General features: G+C 29.8%; 1 long non-coding RNA gene across 1 annotated transcript in view; it reads left to right on the top strand.

The window, feature by feature from the left end:
* The window catches only part of LOC127182629 (uncharacterized), a 100932-nt gene that overhangs the window by 3769 nt on the left and 79377 nt on the right, over positions 1 to 17786 (top strand). The window contains exon 3 of the long non-coding RNA XR_007829931.1: positions 9187 to 9261. This is a non-coding gene — a long non-coding RNA (uncharacterized LOC127182629). The remainder of the gene's footprint in view (positions 1 to 9186; positions 9262 to 17786) is intronic.

Genomic DNA, 17786 nt, shown 5'->3' with positions numbered 1-17786 from the left:
ACGATAAGGTCCCATAGTTACACTGGTTGTTCTATTTACCAACCTAAATTTACAAAACATTTGTTACAGTTTTTTTGTGAATCTCTGTTAACGTTAGTTAAGTTAGTTATAAAATACAACTGTTCATTTTTATTTCATGTTAGCTCCAGTCCATTACATGATATCAAAAAATGCAACATTTAATTTTTTTGACGATACATTAGTTAGTTTAGAAGTAACTAACCAAGATTAATAAATGCGTTAAGATGGTAAATTATAGGCAAAAACACTTTTTTTCCCCCATAAATTGGTCACTTTTGAGATTTTGGGCTATTTGGCTTTTTATATCATTTAAGTGTTTATTTTATTGCAATTTATCATTAACCGACTGTAGATTTCAGTGACAGTGCATATCTTTAAAAGTTTTCTAATCATGCTAGAACCATGCTAACAACGTGTTAATTATGCTGTGTTAGCCACATGCTAGTAACTTGTTAATCATGCTAGAAACATGTTAACAGCATGTTAGTAACTTGGTAATCATGTTAGAAACATGTTTGTGAAATGCTTGTAACTTGTTAATCATGCTAGAAACATGCTAAAACATGCTAATCATGCTAAAAACTCGTTAACATGTTAATCATGTTAGAAACATGCTAGTAACTTGTTAATCATGCTAGAAACATGCTAACAACATGTTAATAATATTAGAATCATGTTAGTAATGTGTTAACAACATGTTAATCATGCTAGAAACATGCTAGTAACTTGCTAATCATGTTAAAAACATGCTAGCAACATGTTAATCATGTTAGAAACATGTAAGCAACATGTTAGTAACTTGTTAATCATTCTAGAATCATGCTAGCAACATGCTAATCATGTTAAAAACACGTTAGCTACATGCTAATCATGTTAGAAACATGTTTGTGAAATGCTAGCAACTTGCTAATCATGCTAGAAACATGTTAATAACATGCTAATCATGCAAACAACTTGCTAACATGTTAATCATGTTAGAAACATGTTAGCAAGTTAGTAACATGCTAGAAACATGCTAACAACATGTTAATGTTAGAATCATGTTAGTAATGTGTTAGCAACAGGTTAATCATGCTAGTAACTTGTTAATCATGTTAAAAACATGCTAGAAACATGTTAGTAACTTGTTAATCATTCTAGAATCATGTTAGCAACATGCTAATCATGCTAGAAACATGCTAAAACATGCTAATCATGTTAGAAACGTTTGTGAAATGCTAGCAACTTGCGAATCATGCTAGAAACATGTTAATAACATGTTAATCGTGTTAGAAACATGTTAGTGGCATGTTAGTAACTTGCTAATCATGTTAGAAACATGCTAGAAACATGTTAGTAACTTGTTAATCATGCTAGAAACATGTTGGCAACATGCTAATAACATGCTGTGTATCTGACAGACTGTATTTCCTTCAAAACATTCAGACTTTAAGCTTTAAAACTACTTTAAACTTCAGTCAGTTTCAGACAAAAAAGCGTCAAACGTTTAAAATCTCTTAAAACTTTTTTTAAACGTTCTGGTGAGGTTTTCTCAAGCCAACGTCAAAGTTTCTCTTGACAAACTTTTTTTAACGTAGTCTATTATTTACCGTATTCACCTTTATTTTCTTACCTTAAAGTACTTTTTGTTAACTAATGTGAACAAATGGGATGTTATTGTAAAGTGTTGCCAGATGTTTTTCATTTAGAACGAACGCAATGATGAATCGATCACATAAATACAAGTCAGTTTTGATTATATGTTCACTTTAAGACGCAAATAAAAAAAAAAAAAACAGTACTTCGAGCTGGTGAATTGAGCAGAAGTGTTATGAAAACACAGACCTACCAATACTGCTTAAAAAACTGAAATCTGATATAGAAGTAGACCGCAGACGTCAAGTTTTAAAGCTGTTTTCCTTTCTTTTTTTAACTCTTGTCTAGATCCGTCTGTCACGTAACTCAAGTCATCCAGGCATATTCCTCGAAAAATCATTGAAAACAAACACAAACAGTTATTCAGTTGGACAGTCTCTCCTGCCAAGAGAAGTCCATGTTTTATTTCAACGAAAACACGGCGTACCGTAAAATTTCCTTGACATGGACTCTCGAGACATTCAGACATCTCGAAGATCTTGAAAGCGAAGTGAACGGACATCAGCGTGAATGTGCATTGGCAGGGCCGCGTTAGGAGAGCAGGTATTTGTAGATTGAAAGCAGGCCAGCGGTTCCAAGAAACAGGCATGTGTGGAGTAGATTTGTGATCCTTTTGGGTAACGCTGAGCTCGGCCGGGAGACGCGAGCGTAACGTGGGGTCAAGTGTGCTATTTCAGGCCTGATAATAGAGGAAAACGCACGGTTTGCAATGCTCGTCGTGAGACGGGCGAGGGGGGAATTTCACCCTGCTGTTGCTGAAGCTGCTGAACTTCTGAACCCCTGCTGCGCAAGATGCTCGTACGGCTGCATCTCATCCTAATTTTAACTCCTGCTTCTGGTGCTGGCGGCACAAACCGAGGTCGAGGTCCGTGCGGACGTGCCAGCGAGCGCAAAACGAGACCACGAGCTGTGAGCGACATTGGTTTTTAATTTCAATCGAAAGTGTTTTTTGTCATGGTTGTGTTTGCATACAACAGTGCAAAAGAAATATACACAAAATAGGAAATGACAACTTTTGATTTCGATAATAAACTAATACATGTGTGTTCAAATTAATAGTAAGACTAATAAATGCTTTAAATATATTTTTAGTTGTTTGTTAACTAATGAAACTTCATAGTAAAATGTGATTTGGAATATCGTGGAATAATTGTAATATAAGAAGATAATTATTTTACTATTATTATATTATATTTTATAATATATTACTATTATATTATACATTATAATTAATTATATTAATTTTTACATTTAATTTTTAATAAAAAAAATTAACGTACTGTACTTGCATTGTTTACATACAATACTGCAAAATTATTAGAAATAAAAATAAAATTAAAAATATATGAATAAAAAATAATTATAGTGTAGTATAAAGTATAGTAAATAATATGAGTCAAATTTGCACAAACTGAGATTAATAATTATATTATAACAACATTAGTTGTTAACTCTTTCCTGGCACCGTATTAATGTCATTTAGTTACCATTAATATGGTACACCATTAGTTATTATATTTTCTGGCTAAATCAAAAGAAACAAACAAAAAATAAATAAAATAAAATAAAAACAACAAAATTATTATTGCCTTGGAATGTTGTGGAATATTAATATATTAATGGTATTTAATTTTACAATTAAATTTAAAATATTTTCTGGCTAAAATAAAACTAAACAAACAAAAAATAAATAAATGAAAAAACCTGATAAAATTATTATTACATTGGAATATTGTGGAATAATAATGTATTGATTGTATTTCATTTTAAATTTTTATTTAAATTTAAAATATTTTCTGGCCAAAACAAACAAAAAAATAAGTAAATAAAAGAAAAACAATTAAATTATTATTACGTTAGAATATTGTGGAATATTAATATATTAATGGTATTTAATTTTAAATTTGTATTTAAATTTAAAATATTTTCTGGCCAAAACAAAACAAAAACAATAAATAAATAAAAAAAAACAATAAAAGTAATAAACAAAAGTAAGATTTAAAAAATAAAATGTAAAAATGTCATTCATCAAGACAAGGTATTCTTAAAGTTAATAAATCAAGATTTATTTTTTAGAAATGTCTGTTGTTCAATAACTAATTTCTATGTCAGTACACTAATAAAATAATTTTTTGAAATTGTAAATGAAACAAAGATAAATGGAGAATGTTTAAAAAAATAGTATTTCAGGTTTTTTTTAAGTTGCTTGCCGTTTCTTTGTTAATATTGTAGAAATGTACTTTTTTTTTTTTTTTTTTTTTTTTTTTTTGCACGCACACATGATGTTTTTGTTCCCAAGGGCACGTCTCGTGTCTCTTTTTCAGTGTGACCTCATTAGCGTTTTTCCTGATCACATCTGCATACTTCAGACTTCCTCGTTATGCATTTTTAACAATCTGACAGACAGGAGAAAAGTGTAAAAAAGCGCGGATGAAATATGCTGCTGGCTCCTAACCCCGTTACCTCCAATAAACCCTGCTAAGAACTTGGCACGAGCTGCTGGGTCACATAAGGACAGCCGAGAATAGGAAAAACAGCCAGTGCCTGCAGCAAACTTCAGAGATTGGCGGAAATCCTACCCGCAACTACCGTTCGACTAGCAGTGAGACACAGCCTACGGTTCATTAATGGAGAGCAGCACATCCACACAACACCACGCCGCCGGTCCGAGGCGCGTTTCGACGCTCCGCTCTTTTCCCGGCGCGGTTTTGTTCCATACGAACGTCTCGCTGTCGCCGCGTTCGGACGCTGAGAAGGATCGGCGTAGCGTAGCAACCGTCATCAAGGTCCAGTCAGGATTATCCTGCTCAAAAGACCTGCGCTTATACTCGTCGTTTAGCAGACGCTCTCGCTTTACACAAACACTGCCACGTCTATGTGCTTTCTCTTCCACAAAACAGAATAAAACAATCCCAATCAGCAAATACCATTAATCAATGACATCTATAAGCACACTGATGTTTTTCTTTAATCTTTAAAACCATATCAGCTACAGTCTGTCATTTTAGTATTATCTATGTACAATTATAGTTACTAATTAGCTTTTATTTGACATTATTTTTAAGCTTTTGTCTTTATTATTAGTTTCTGTTCTTTTAAATATATCCATATATATATATATTTTTTTTTGGTAACACTTCACAGTAAGGTTCATTAGTTCACTACATTAGTTAACAAACTATAAGTGAACAATAATTCTAATTCTACAGCATTTACTAATGCGTTAATAAAATCACAAGTTGTGTTTGTTAACATTAGTTAATGCACTGTAAACTAACATGAACAAACAATGAATGACTGTATTTTTATTAACTAAAAATAACAAAGATTAATTATTAGTGTAATAAATGTAGTTCATTGTTTGCTCAGGTTTGTTAATACATTAATTAATGTTAACAAATGACACCTTATTAATGGTATTTAATTTTAAGTTGATATTTAAATGTAAAATATTTTCTGGCCAAAACAAAACATACAAAAATAAATTATTATATAATTATTATAAAATTATTATAAGATTAAATAAAAAAAATATATAATTTAACAATATATATATATATAAAAATGTCATTTATCAAAACAAGGTATTTGTAAAGTTAATAAGATAATTTTTTTTTTTTTTTTAGAAATGGCCATTGTTCAATAACTGTTTTCTGTGTGTGTGTGTGTGTGTTTTGTGTGTGTATATATAAAAAAAAACAAAAAACAAACAAACAAAAATATGTATATATACATATTATATATATATGTATATATTACATATATATATGTAATATATATATATACATATTATTATTATTATTTTTATTATTATTATTATTTTTCTATATATTCTATATAATTGTTTTTCAGTTTTATTATTCTTGTAGAATTTCAATTCTGTGTTTAGTTTAGAATTATTTCTACACTATTATAGTTTTAGCCTTTATATTCTCTCAATTTTTTTTTAATTTTAAGACAACGATTTTGTTTTTCTTATTAGTTTTTGTTCTTTTAAATATTTCTATACAGTATTTTTATTTACATTTCAGTTTTAATTTTAGTTCAGTTTTAGTTTGTATTTATTTCCAGATGCAACTCATTGAACCGTCACATACTAATTACTATTATTTATATACTATTACTATTAAAAACAATTCATTTGCAAGTCAGTTCAATTTTGATATTTTCAGTTTTCATTTTTATTTTAGTTTAATTCTTAGTTTTATGTGCATTTGTCATTGTAATTAGTTTTTGTTTTTAAACACTACCTGTTGAAGTTTAATTTATTTTTATTTCAGTTTGTTTTTATGTATTTAGTCATTAATTGTAGTGCTAAATTTCATTTAGTTTGCCAAGGAAACTTTTTTTTTTTTTTTTACTCTTCAATCTAATATTTGTTTTATTTCAGTTTTATTCTATTCATATAAAATTTTAATTCAGCAGTTATTTTAGAATTATTTATACTCTGCTAGAATTATAAAATTAAATAATTTACTCTCTACTTTTTAATTTTAAGACAACAATTTTGTTGTTTTTTACACTTTTTTTTTAGTAATTTTAGTACATAAACTTAACTATTATTTTTAAAGTATCTCTTTCTCTTTCTATTTTTTATTTCAGTTTATTCTGTTCTTATATAATTTCAATTCAGTGCTTTTTTCAGAATTATTTATACACTATTATAGTTTTTGCCTTTAAATTTTCTCCATTTTTTAAATTTAAGACAACACTTTTGTTGTGTCTTTATCCTTATGTTTTTTTTTTTTTTTAATATTTCTATACAGTTTTATTTACATTTCAGTTTTAGTTTTAGATCACTTTGTTTTTATTTCCAGATGCTACTCAATGAGCCGTAGAATTATTTAGAATTATTTATGTACTATTACTATTAAAAAAATATTCAATTGCTTTCATTTTTATATTTTCAGTTTTTATTTTTATTTTAGTTTAATGTTATGTTTTTTATTTATATTTCAGTTTTTATTTATTTAAATATTTATAAAATATAAAATATAATTTTTTTTTAATGTAAAATTTAGATGTTATTTTATTCCAGCTGATTTAATTTAACACATTTTAGATAATGACAGTAATTCTGGCTAGAATAGATTTTCTTTCTCTGTTTGTAAATGTGTGTCTATAAAAACATTCAGAGCGTTTTGAATTATTTAAAATCTCAGCCGAGGCCGTTTGTCAGATTCACACAGAATTTTAATTCATCAGTTCATTTGGCAAATGTGAGCCAGTGAATTTTTGGCCGTAACTCATATTGACTCATTTCAGCTTGAACACAAAGTCCAGTTTTCATGAAACTTCGTTTGCATAATTGATATGAGCACATTTTGAAGGGAATTTGTGCCAAATAATGGGGCATTTGAGACACTAATTCACACATTTTCTGGATAAAATATCAGTTGTCGGACCAGTTCCTTCTATAATCCCATCCAAAATGAAAATTAAAACACTGAAATGAAAATGAGTCACATAAAACAATAATATGAACAAGAATCAAACGAATGTGGAGTAATATCTGAACTGACAGATGAAGAGCCACAGCAGTTTGTCATGTTATGCGATAGCTCTGTGGATTAAACGTCAAATCAGTTTCAGTTTAACTCACAAACCTGCTCTGAATGACTCAATCAACTGATCTACTTCTGAAGAATCACTGACTCATGAATCATTGCTTCAGTTCCTCATGCAAGTAAATCATGTGACTTTCAAATAAATCAAATTAGTCCAAAATTACGTGACAGAGAGTAGATGATTTTTTCAACCCAGTGTTATTTTAGTATCATCTTTATAGTTTTTGTTAATAATTTGTATATTTTCTGTTTTTGTTTAGTTCGTTTTAATAATGTTGTTGTGTGTTTGTCATTTTTGTTAGTTTTCTTTTTTGTTTGTTTTTTGGCATATGTCTATAGTATAGTATGTGTTGCTTAACAAATGTTGAAATAAAATAATATAATTTTAATTATTATTTTAGGTTTTTAATTATTAGTTATTTTTATTTGAAGTAACAAAATTGTTTTATTTTTAGATATTTTTTAAATTAATTATAATAACCCTGCAATACAACAGCAATACAATAAAAAACTTTTATTTTAATTTTACTTTAGTTAATTTTATTTAATTTTTTTTTCCAGTTAGTATTTTTTGTTTTAAAATGTAATTTAATTTGTTTTTAAAGCAACAATTCTGGTTTCTATGTTAAGATAAGATACTTTATTTTAATTTTAGTTTAAATATTAGTAATCTCATGTGCTTTTGTAATTTTTAAATTTGCTTATTTATTTATGTATTTATTTATTTTTTAACATTACTGCTTAAGTTCAATTTATTTTTATACCAGTTTTATTTTTTGTTTATTATGAATTAATCATTTTATTTTATATCATTTCTAATTAGTTATTTTTATTCCAGTTGGTAATTTATTTAAAAATCTATTTTAGTTAATTTTCAAAGCAGCAATTCTAGTTTCTATGTTAACATTTATTTTATTTGAAGTAACAAAATTATTTTTATTTATTTATTTATTTAATTTTTACTTACTACTTAGGTTTAATTTATTTTTACCAGTTTTATTTTTTATTTATTATAAATTTGTAATTTTATTTTATTTCTAGTTAATCATTTTTATTCCAAGTACTAATTTATTTCAAAAATGTATTTAAATTAGTATCAAAACAGCAATTCTATTTTTATATTAGCATTTATTTTATTTCATGTAAAAAAATTATTTTTAATTTTTATTTTGTTTAATTTAAATTAAAATAAATTTGTTTATTTTTTATTTTTACTTTTTGTTTTAGTTAATGATAATAACCATGTGTAAATCATGGCCTCGAGTGGCTAATTGCTTTTACAAAATGACTCCAACAGCAGTACAATTAAATTAGATGCTTTTATTTTAATTTTAGTTTAAATATTAGTATTCTCATGTGCTTTTGTAATTTTTATTTATTTATTTATTTTAAATATTACTACTTAGGGTTAATTTATTTTTATTTTTTAGTTTATTTTTTTATTATGAATTTTATTATGAATTAATTTTATTTTATTTCCAGTTAGTCATTTTTATTCCAGTTAGTCATTTTATTCTCAAATTTAAATTAGTTTTCAAAGCAGCAATTCTATTTTTTATGTTAGCATTTATTTTATTTGATATAACAAATTTATGTATTTTTATTTTTTCATTTAAATTATTTATTTTTTATTTTTACTTTTTGTTTCGGTTCATGATAATAACAAAATGACGCCAACAGCAATACAATAAATTACAGATGTTTGTTTATTTATGTTTGATATATAACTACCTTTATTATAATTAAACACTCAAGACACTATTACGAACGTCCTAAGATTATTAATCTTTTTTGACGGTTACAGCATTACAATCATACGTCGCTCATGCATGTGTTCGGACACTGGCGGTGTTGCTGTAGCGTCTCCCCGCTGACGCGCTGCAGGTCCGTGTTGTGAGCGTGTCGGCGCTGAAGGGCCCTGCATTAATTATGCATTGCATTTACATAATCTCTTTTGATCCAGGGCTCTCCTCAGTGTGTGGCCCCTCATCTCAGCTCAGCTCGAATCGAACCGTCACCTCATCACATCCACTGACAGGTAACAACCTTCATCTCCGCTGGCTTTCAAAACATCAGACTCTGGTGAGGCAGCATTTTAGGGCGTTTTTAATAATCATTAAGTTGACTTGAGAAAACCAAACTCAGCCCAGATCTTCAGACTGATCTGATCGAGCGTGCTGTGTCTTTTCTAACTGATCGGACGTACGGTTTTCCTAAAAATAACCAATAAAACTGGGAAAAATCCCATAGACTTACATTGACGGAATGTTCAAATGATGTTAATCATGCTAGAATCATGCTAACAACATGCTAGTAACATGCTAATCATGTTAGAAACATGCTGGTAACTTGTTAATCATGCTAGAATGGTTAACAAATTGTTAGTAACATGCTAATCGTGCTATAAACACGCTAACAAAATGTTAGTAACATGCTAATCATGTTAGAATCATGTTAGCAATGTGTTAGTAATTTGCAGATCATGTTAACCACATGATAGAAACATGCTAATCATGCTAGAAACATGTTAATAATTATAAAATCAGGTTAGCAACATACTAGAAAAATGCTAGCAACATGCTAGTAACTTTCTAATCATGCCAATCATGTTAATAATGTTAATCATGCTAGTAACATGCTAATCATGTTAGAATCATGCTAGCAACATGTTAGTAACATGTTAATCATGCTAGCAACATGCTAGTAGCTTTTTAATCATGACAAAATCATGTTAACAGCATATTAATAATATGTTAATCATGCTAGAATCATGTTAGTAACTTGCAAATCGTGTTAACAACATGATAGAAACATGCTAATCATGTTAGTAACATGCTAGTAACACATTAAACATGCTAGCAACGTGTAACTTGCAAATCATGTTAACATCATGCTAGCAACATGCTAATCATGCTAATCATGTTAGCAACATTCTAGTAACGCGTTAATCATGCTAGAAAATGCTAGCAGCATGCTAGTAACTTGCAAATCATGTTAACATCATGCTAGCAACATGCTAATCATGTCAGAATCATGTTAGCAACATGGTAGTAACTAGTTAATCATGCTAACAACATGCTAGTAGCTTTCTAATCATGACAAAATCATGTTAACAGCATATTAATATGTTAATCATGCTAGTAACATGCTAATCATGTTAGGAACATGTTAGGTACATGGTAGTAACTTGTTAATCATGCTAGAAACTTGCTAGTAACATGTTAGTAACATGCTAATCATGCTAGCAACATGCTAGTAGCTTTCTAATCATGACAAAATCATGTTAACAGCATAATAATAATATGTTAATCATGCTAGTAACATGCTAATCATGTTAGAATCATTTTAGCAACATGCTAGCAACATGCTAATCATCCGAATAACATGTTAATCATGCTAGAATCATGCTAACAACATGCTAGTAACATGCTAATCATGTTAGAAACATGCTGGTAACTTGTTAATCATGCTAGAATGGTTAACAAATTGTTAGTAACATGCTAATCGTGCTATAAACACGCTAACAAAATGTTAGTAACATGCTAATCATGTTAGAATCATGTTAGCAATGTGTTAGTAATTTGCAGATCATGTTAACCACATGATAGAAACATGCTAATCATGCTAGAAACATGTTAATAATTATAAAATCAGGTTAGCAACATACTAGAAAAATGCTAGCAACATGCTAGTAACTTTCTAATCATGCCAATCATGTTAATAATGTTAATCATGCTAGTAACATGCTAATCATGTTAGAATCATGCTAGCAACATGTTAGTAACATGTTAATCATGCTAGCAACATGCTAGTAGCTTTTTAATCATGACAAAATCATGTTAACAGCATATTAATAATATGTTAATCATGCTAGAATCATGTTAGTAACTTGCAAATCGTGTTAACAACATGATAGAAACATGCTAATCATGTTAGTAACATGCTAGTAACACATTAAACATGCTAGCAACGTGTAACTTGCAAATCATGTTAACATCATGCTAGCAACATGCTAATCATGCTAATCATGTTAGCAACATTCTAGTAACGCGTTAATCATGCTAGAAAAATGCTAGCAGCATGCTAGTAACTTGCAAATCATGTTAACATCATGCTAGCAACATGCTAATCATGTCAGAATCATGTTAGCAACATGGTAGTAACTAGTTAATCATGCTAACAACATGCTAGTAGCTTTCTAATCATGACAAAATCATGTTAACAGCATATTAATATGTTAATCATGCTAGTAACATGCTAATCATGTTAGGAACATGTTAGGTACATGGTAGTAACTTGTTAATCATGCTAGAAACTTGCTAGTAACATGTTAGTAACATGCTAATCATGCTAGCAACATGCTAGTAGCTTTCTAATCATGACAAAATCATGTTAACAGCATAATAATAATATGTTAATCATGCTAGTAACATGCTAATCATGTTAGAATCATTTTAGCAACATGCTAGCAACATGCTAATCATCCGAATAACATGTTAATCATGCTAGAATCATGCTAACAACATGCTAGTAACATGCTAATCATGTTAGAAACATGCTGGTAACTTGTTAATCATGCTAGAATGGTTAACAAATTGTTAGTAACATGCTAATCGTGCTATAAACACGCTAACAAAATGTTAGTAACATGCTAATCATGTTAGAATCATGTTAGCAATGTGTTAGTAATTTGCAGATCATGTTAACCACATGATAGAAACATGCTAATCATGCTAGAAACATGTTAATAATTATAAAATCAGGTTAGCAACATACTAGAAAAATGCTAGCAACATGCTAGTAACTTTCTAATCATGCCAATCATGTTAATAATGTTAATCATGCTAGTAACATGCTAATCATGTTAGAATCATGCTAGCAACATGTTAGTAACATGTTAATCATGCTAGCAACATGCTAGTAGCTTTTTAATCATGACAAAATCATGTTAACAGCATATTAATAATATGTTAATCATGCTAGAATCATGTTAGTAACTTGCAAATCGTGTTAACAACATGATAGAAACATGCTAATCATGTTAGTAACATGCTAGTAACACATTAAACATGCTAGCAACGTGTAACTTGCAAATCATGTTAACATCATGCTAGCAACATGTTAATCATGCTAATCATGTTAGCAACATTCTAGTAACGCGTTAATCATGCTAGAAAAATGCTAGCAGCATGCTAGTAACTTGCAAATCATGTTAACATCATGCTAGCAACATGCTAATCATGTCAGAATCATGTTAGCAACATGGTAGTAACTAGTTAATCATGCTAACAACATGCTAGTAGCTTTCTAATCATGACAAAATCATGTTAACAGCATATTAATATGTTAATCATGCTAGTAACATGCTAATCATGTTAGGAACATGTTAGGTACATGGTAGTAACTTGTTAATCATGCTAGAAACATGCTAGTAACATGTTAGTAACATGCTAATCATGCTAGCAACATGCTAGTAGCTTTCTAATCATGACAAAATCATGTTAACAGCATAATAATAATATGTTAATCATGCTAGTAACATGCTAATCATGTTAGAATCATTTTAGCAACATGCTAGCAACATGCTAATCATCCGAATAACATGTTAATCATGCTAGTAACATGCTAACAACATGCTAGCCGTTTCTCAGTATGTGTTCTTGTCTGTACTTGTGTTCTTGTGAAGCGTCATCAATCGTCGCCCAAGTACTGTTCCAATTTAAAGTTCACATCTGGCCAAGTACAGTTCAAATCCCCGGATGTGTTCTTGCTCCGCCCCTTTTATCAAGGATGCATCAAGAGGAGACTTGTGCGAACTTGAGCAGCCATGTATCCCAGAATGCATTTCGCACTAATCGGCGAGCGTTAATGGCGGAGCCGAAACCCGCATAATTTTCAAAATATTACTGTTACTGTGTCGTGAAATGTAGTTTTAAGAGTATTTCAGGCGAGAATGTCGTTGTTTAAAACTCAAATCTCTGGTTTATTTACAAAGACCGCGCCTATTTGAAAATTTATTTCGTCGATTTCGGACATGTGAGTTCCAGGCGAACACCGGGAGCTCAGTGGTCGTGTGTCCCGCAGAGAGAGCCTCACCACGGCCAGTCCTTCTGACGTTTGCCGCTGGTCCTCACGTCTCTGTAGTGGTTAATCAAGAGGTATAATTCGTTTTGGGTAAATCTAACAGCTCATTTTTTATCTCGTGAATCTATTATATATTCCAGGGCATATCGTTTTGCCTGAGGACAAAGTTACGCTTCATAAATTATTTATTTATCAATTGCAATTCAACGCTGACTTTGTAGCATGCATTTGACTGAATTGTTTGCTTTTGTCTTCCTTTCCGATGACATACGTCTCTTATACTTCATACTTATACTTTTATAATGGCTAATATTGTTCATTAAAACTGACATTTAACAAAAAAGGCAGAGATGTGCTTGTCATGTTATATTTTAGTATACATAGTGTTATACACAGTGCACATATTGCCTAAATCACATGTTAATATGTTTTATTTTTTTAAGTGAGTACGAAAAGAGGTTGTGGTTTATATTTTGAAGAAAACAAAGGCAGTGGAGTTTGATATAAGTTCGTTGTATTGTAATGCTTGTACGCGTTGCATAAACCACATTTTTGTCGCTTTTAATGTGTTTAACTGAAACAGAAAAGAGGCAATGCTGTTTGATATATTTCGTTTCACTGTAATGTTGTACATTCCCTGAACTACATTTTTGCAGCTATTAATATGTTTAAATGAAAACGAAAAGAGGCAGTGGTGGTTGATATCATATTTCGTCTTATCGTAAAAATACAGTGAAGATGATCGCAGTAGAAAAGGCGAGCTGACTGACGTTATCAAGTACGCTGCTGTTCCATTTGCAGAATTACGGGACTTGCGTCCTCCCGTCCTCGGGAGTTCGTACTCCCAAGTCAAACTACGAAGTCCGAACTACGAAGGACGCAAGTCCGAACTTTGCATACTTGGTATTGAGAAACGGCCGCTGTCTGTCTGTCTATGTAAAACTTCATATCTTTTCAAGCTTTTCAAATCTATTAAAACTTTTTTAAACTTTCTGGTCAGGCTTTCTCAAGTCAACTTCAAAGTTTATCTTGACAAGCTTTAGTTTGTCTGGTTCTGCCGCCCTCTGCTTATCAAGGCTGCATTTGTGTGATCAAAATGCATAGAGTAAAATTTGTGAAATAGTTTTGTCATTTCAAACAGCTGTTTTTTTTATGTGAATATGTGTTAAACTGTAATTTATTTCTGTGATGCGCAGCTGAATTTTCAGCATCATTACTCCAGTCTTCAGTGTCACATGATCCTTCAGAAATCATTCTAATATGCTGATTTGCTGCTCAACAAACATTTCTGATTATTGGCTTAGAAAACGTTTGTGGAAACGGTCACAGGTTTTATTTTTCAGGGTTCACAGACTGCCTATGTAGGCGACTCGTTAGGTATTGGGACGGATCCCTGTTGAATGCAGTATTCTTCATGGCTAATTGGTGTTTGTATTTCAATCTTTGAAAACACCACACACGTCTAAAAGTGTCACACAGATGCTGAATAATGAGCCGTGGAGTTGTTTTTTTCTGCAGCGGGACGGACAGATCGCGTCTCTGACAGCTCCGTGTCAGTTTATAGCCTCCGACTGTGGCCTCTGTTAAACACAAGCAGATGTTTGTCTTGGCCGCAGAGCTGGAAAGACAACAGAGGCTCCGCGGCGAATCTCGGCTCGCGTTATACCGCGTTAAATCATCGGTCAGGAAGTGTCAGGAATTCCTCCGTTTCAGACATCATTTACTGTATTCACCGGCGAGGGTCCGTGTAACATGAGCTCGTGATTCAGTGTCTAAACTCTCTGAATGACCTCAAATGACTGTATGGGAACGTGTGCATGCGTGTTCGTTCACCTTTGGGTCTGAAATGAGAAATTATTATATTGTAATATTTATAATATATTTATCAAACACCGTTCTCTAATTTAGTACAGTAAAGCCTAAAAACATTACATTAAATATTATTATTATTATTATTATTGTCAGTGCATTGAAAAATATAATATATACTATAAAAATAAAATATAATATATATTTTAAAAAGTTAATTGAAAAATCACTTAGGAAATTAAAGAGCTTATAGATGTGTATTCATTTTTTTATAATCGATATGCAATAATAATAATAATTTTTATTATATTATTTATACAAATATTACTTTCTTCTTATTATTAATAGTATTATTATCATTATTATTATTATTAGTGCATTAAAAACTGAATCGGAAAAAAAAATGAAACATTTTAAGTAGAATTTAAAATTAATTAAAAAATGTAATCAAATAATTATTATTTCCAGGACAATTAAGCATGTTTGGCTAATTTATTACCAAAAATCACATACTATGTGTACAAGTAATTGAAAAATAATTTTGGAAATTATTGAGCTTATAAATGTGTATTAATTTCTAACAAATAAATACATAATTTATAATAATCAACAGTTATAAACATGCTTATACATATAATAATATTGTTATTATTTATTAAAGTTGTTATTATTATTATTATTATTATTATTATATTTTATATAAATTATATATTTTAAAAACATATACTGTATATAAGTTCATTGCAAAATAATTGTGAAAATTAATGAGCTTATAAATGTGTATTAATTTCTATAAATAAACGTAATTTATAATAATCAACAATAATAAACATGCTAATACATACAATGATATAGTTGTTATTTATTAAAATTGTTATTATTATTATTATTATTATTATTATTATTAGTCCATTTAAAAATTGCAATTGGAAAAAAAATTAACTGGAACTTTTGTGTAAATAACTTAAGAATTTAAAACTAATTGATAAATTTAATCAAATAATTATAATATTTTTGCAAAAAATAAACGTTTACCTAATTTATTACAGTATATTATTATTATTATTATTATTATTATTATTATTATCAGTGCATTGAAAATAGCACTTTTGGTATTGTTTAAGTGTGTGTTTGTGTGTGTGTGTGTTTAAATACATATTTTTTTCTTTATTATTAGCCAATAAAAAATTGCACAAGTAAAACATGTGTATTACCCAAAACCTCCAAACAAAGCATTTAAACACTCTAAAACACTTAGTTGATTTGGTCTAATATGTGTATTTTGTACACGAACACATTTACTAATATTAAAAACATCTGAAGAAGTGAGGGAAAATTTTCTTCCCACGTAGAAATGAAGGAAAAGTTCATATGTGTGTGTTTTTGTTTTGTTTCTTTTTTCCAGAGGAATGAATTTTGTCCCTCATATCGTTTCATAGCCACGGGTTACGGTGGAAACAAATGCCTGATATACTGATATGTTAATGAGCTGCTCCTAAATTTAATATTTAAGCGAACTTTGCTCCGGGGCCCGATTACTTAATCGCGGCAGAAGTGATTTCCTCCGGATTGCGTATTGATTGCTTGTGATAGAGCGAGGAGCTTGTTTGCCAAAGAAAAGCTGAGATTACTGACTGATAAGATGTGATTTTACCTAGTAGAAAACAGGAAGAGCAAACACATGGCCTCGTTTGACCTCGCTCAGGTTATCTGGAAACGGCTAACCGGAGTACAGTTCTCTAGAACGCAAATAGAGCTGATATGATTATTTTGGACTTTCTCGCTAAACTGAGACCAGAGACTCCCATGTAGGTCCTGACGGTGATTTGTCCTTAATGCAAAGCGCTTTCCTTGACTTTTCCACCGCTGTGATGTCATTTTCAAAGTGCTGTAAAAACGCCGCCTTTATTTTTTCTTACTTTATTTTTTATTCTGTAGCGGGAAAAAAGATTCGCTAGATTGTAACCATCTTATAATTCAGACTTTTTCCTCAAAATTCTAGTTTTGTTTCACAATTCTGACTTTTCTATTAGAATTGCAAGAAAAACGTCAGCTTTTAATGTTGTCATCTTTTCTAAAATCTTTGTAAAAAAAAATATTTTATTATTTATTTATCTATTATTCATTTATTTTATAGGTCTACATTGTATTTATTTATTTTATTTTATTTTATTTTATTTTTAATTCTTCCAGGGGTGGGATGGGTTGGGGTGGGTTCTAAATTTGCACAGTTGCTTTTTGTATTTCATTACTGTTCACAGGAAGAAAAAAAAAAAGAAAAGAAAGAAAAGAAAAAGAGTTGCAAGAAAAAAGAGAATCAACATAAAAAGTCAGTTACATTTAATTTTTAATCCCGTGGTAAAACAAAACGAAAAAAAAACAAAAAAAACACAAAATCGCACAATGGAAAAAAAAAAAGTAGTTTTCACAATTCTCTGAAAATTACAAAATAAATAATTGTGATTATATAAACGCGGAATAGCATGAAAAGTAATTTGAACTTTTAGACTTTTTTTTAATGTTGTCTCATCTTTTTAAAAATCTTTGTAAAAAATATTTCATTGCTATTTATTTATCTATTATTTTATTTATTTATTTATTTATTAAAGTCTACCAGCGGCAGAATGGGTTGGGGTGGGTTATACATTTGCACAGTTGCTTTTTTGCTTT

Source organism: Labeo rohita, chromosome 20 (assembly GCF_022985175.1).
Source record: "Labeo rohita strain BAU-BD-2019 chromosome 20, IGBB_LRoh.1.0, whole genome shotgun sequence".
NCBI classification, from domain to species: Eukaryota; Metazoa; Chordata; class Actinopteri; order Cypriniformes; family Cyprinidae; genus Labeo; species Labeo rohita.
This window is presented reverse-complemented; position numbering and strand designations above follow the sequence as displayed.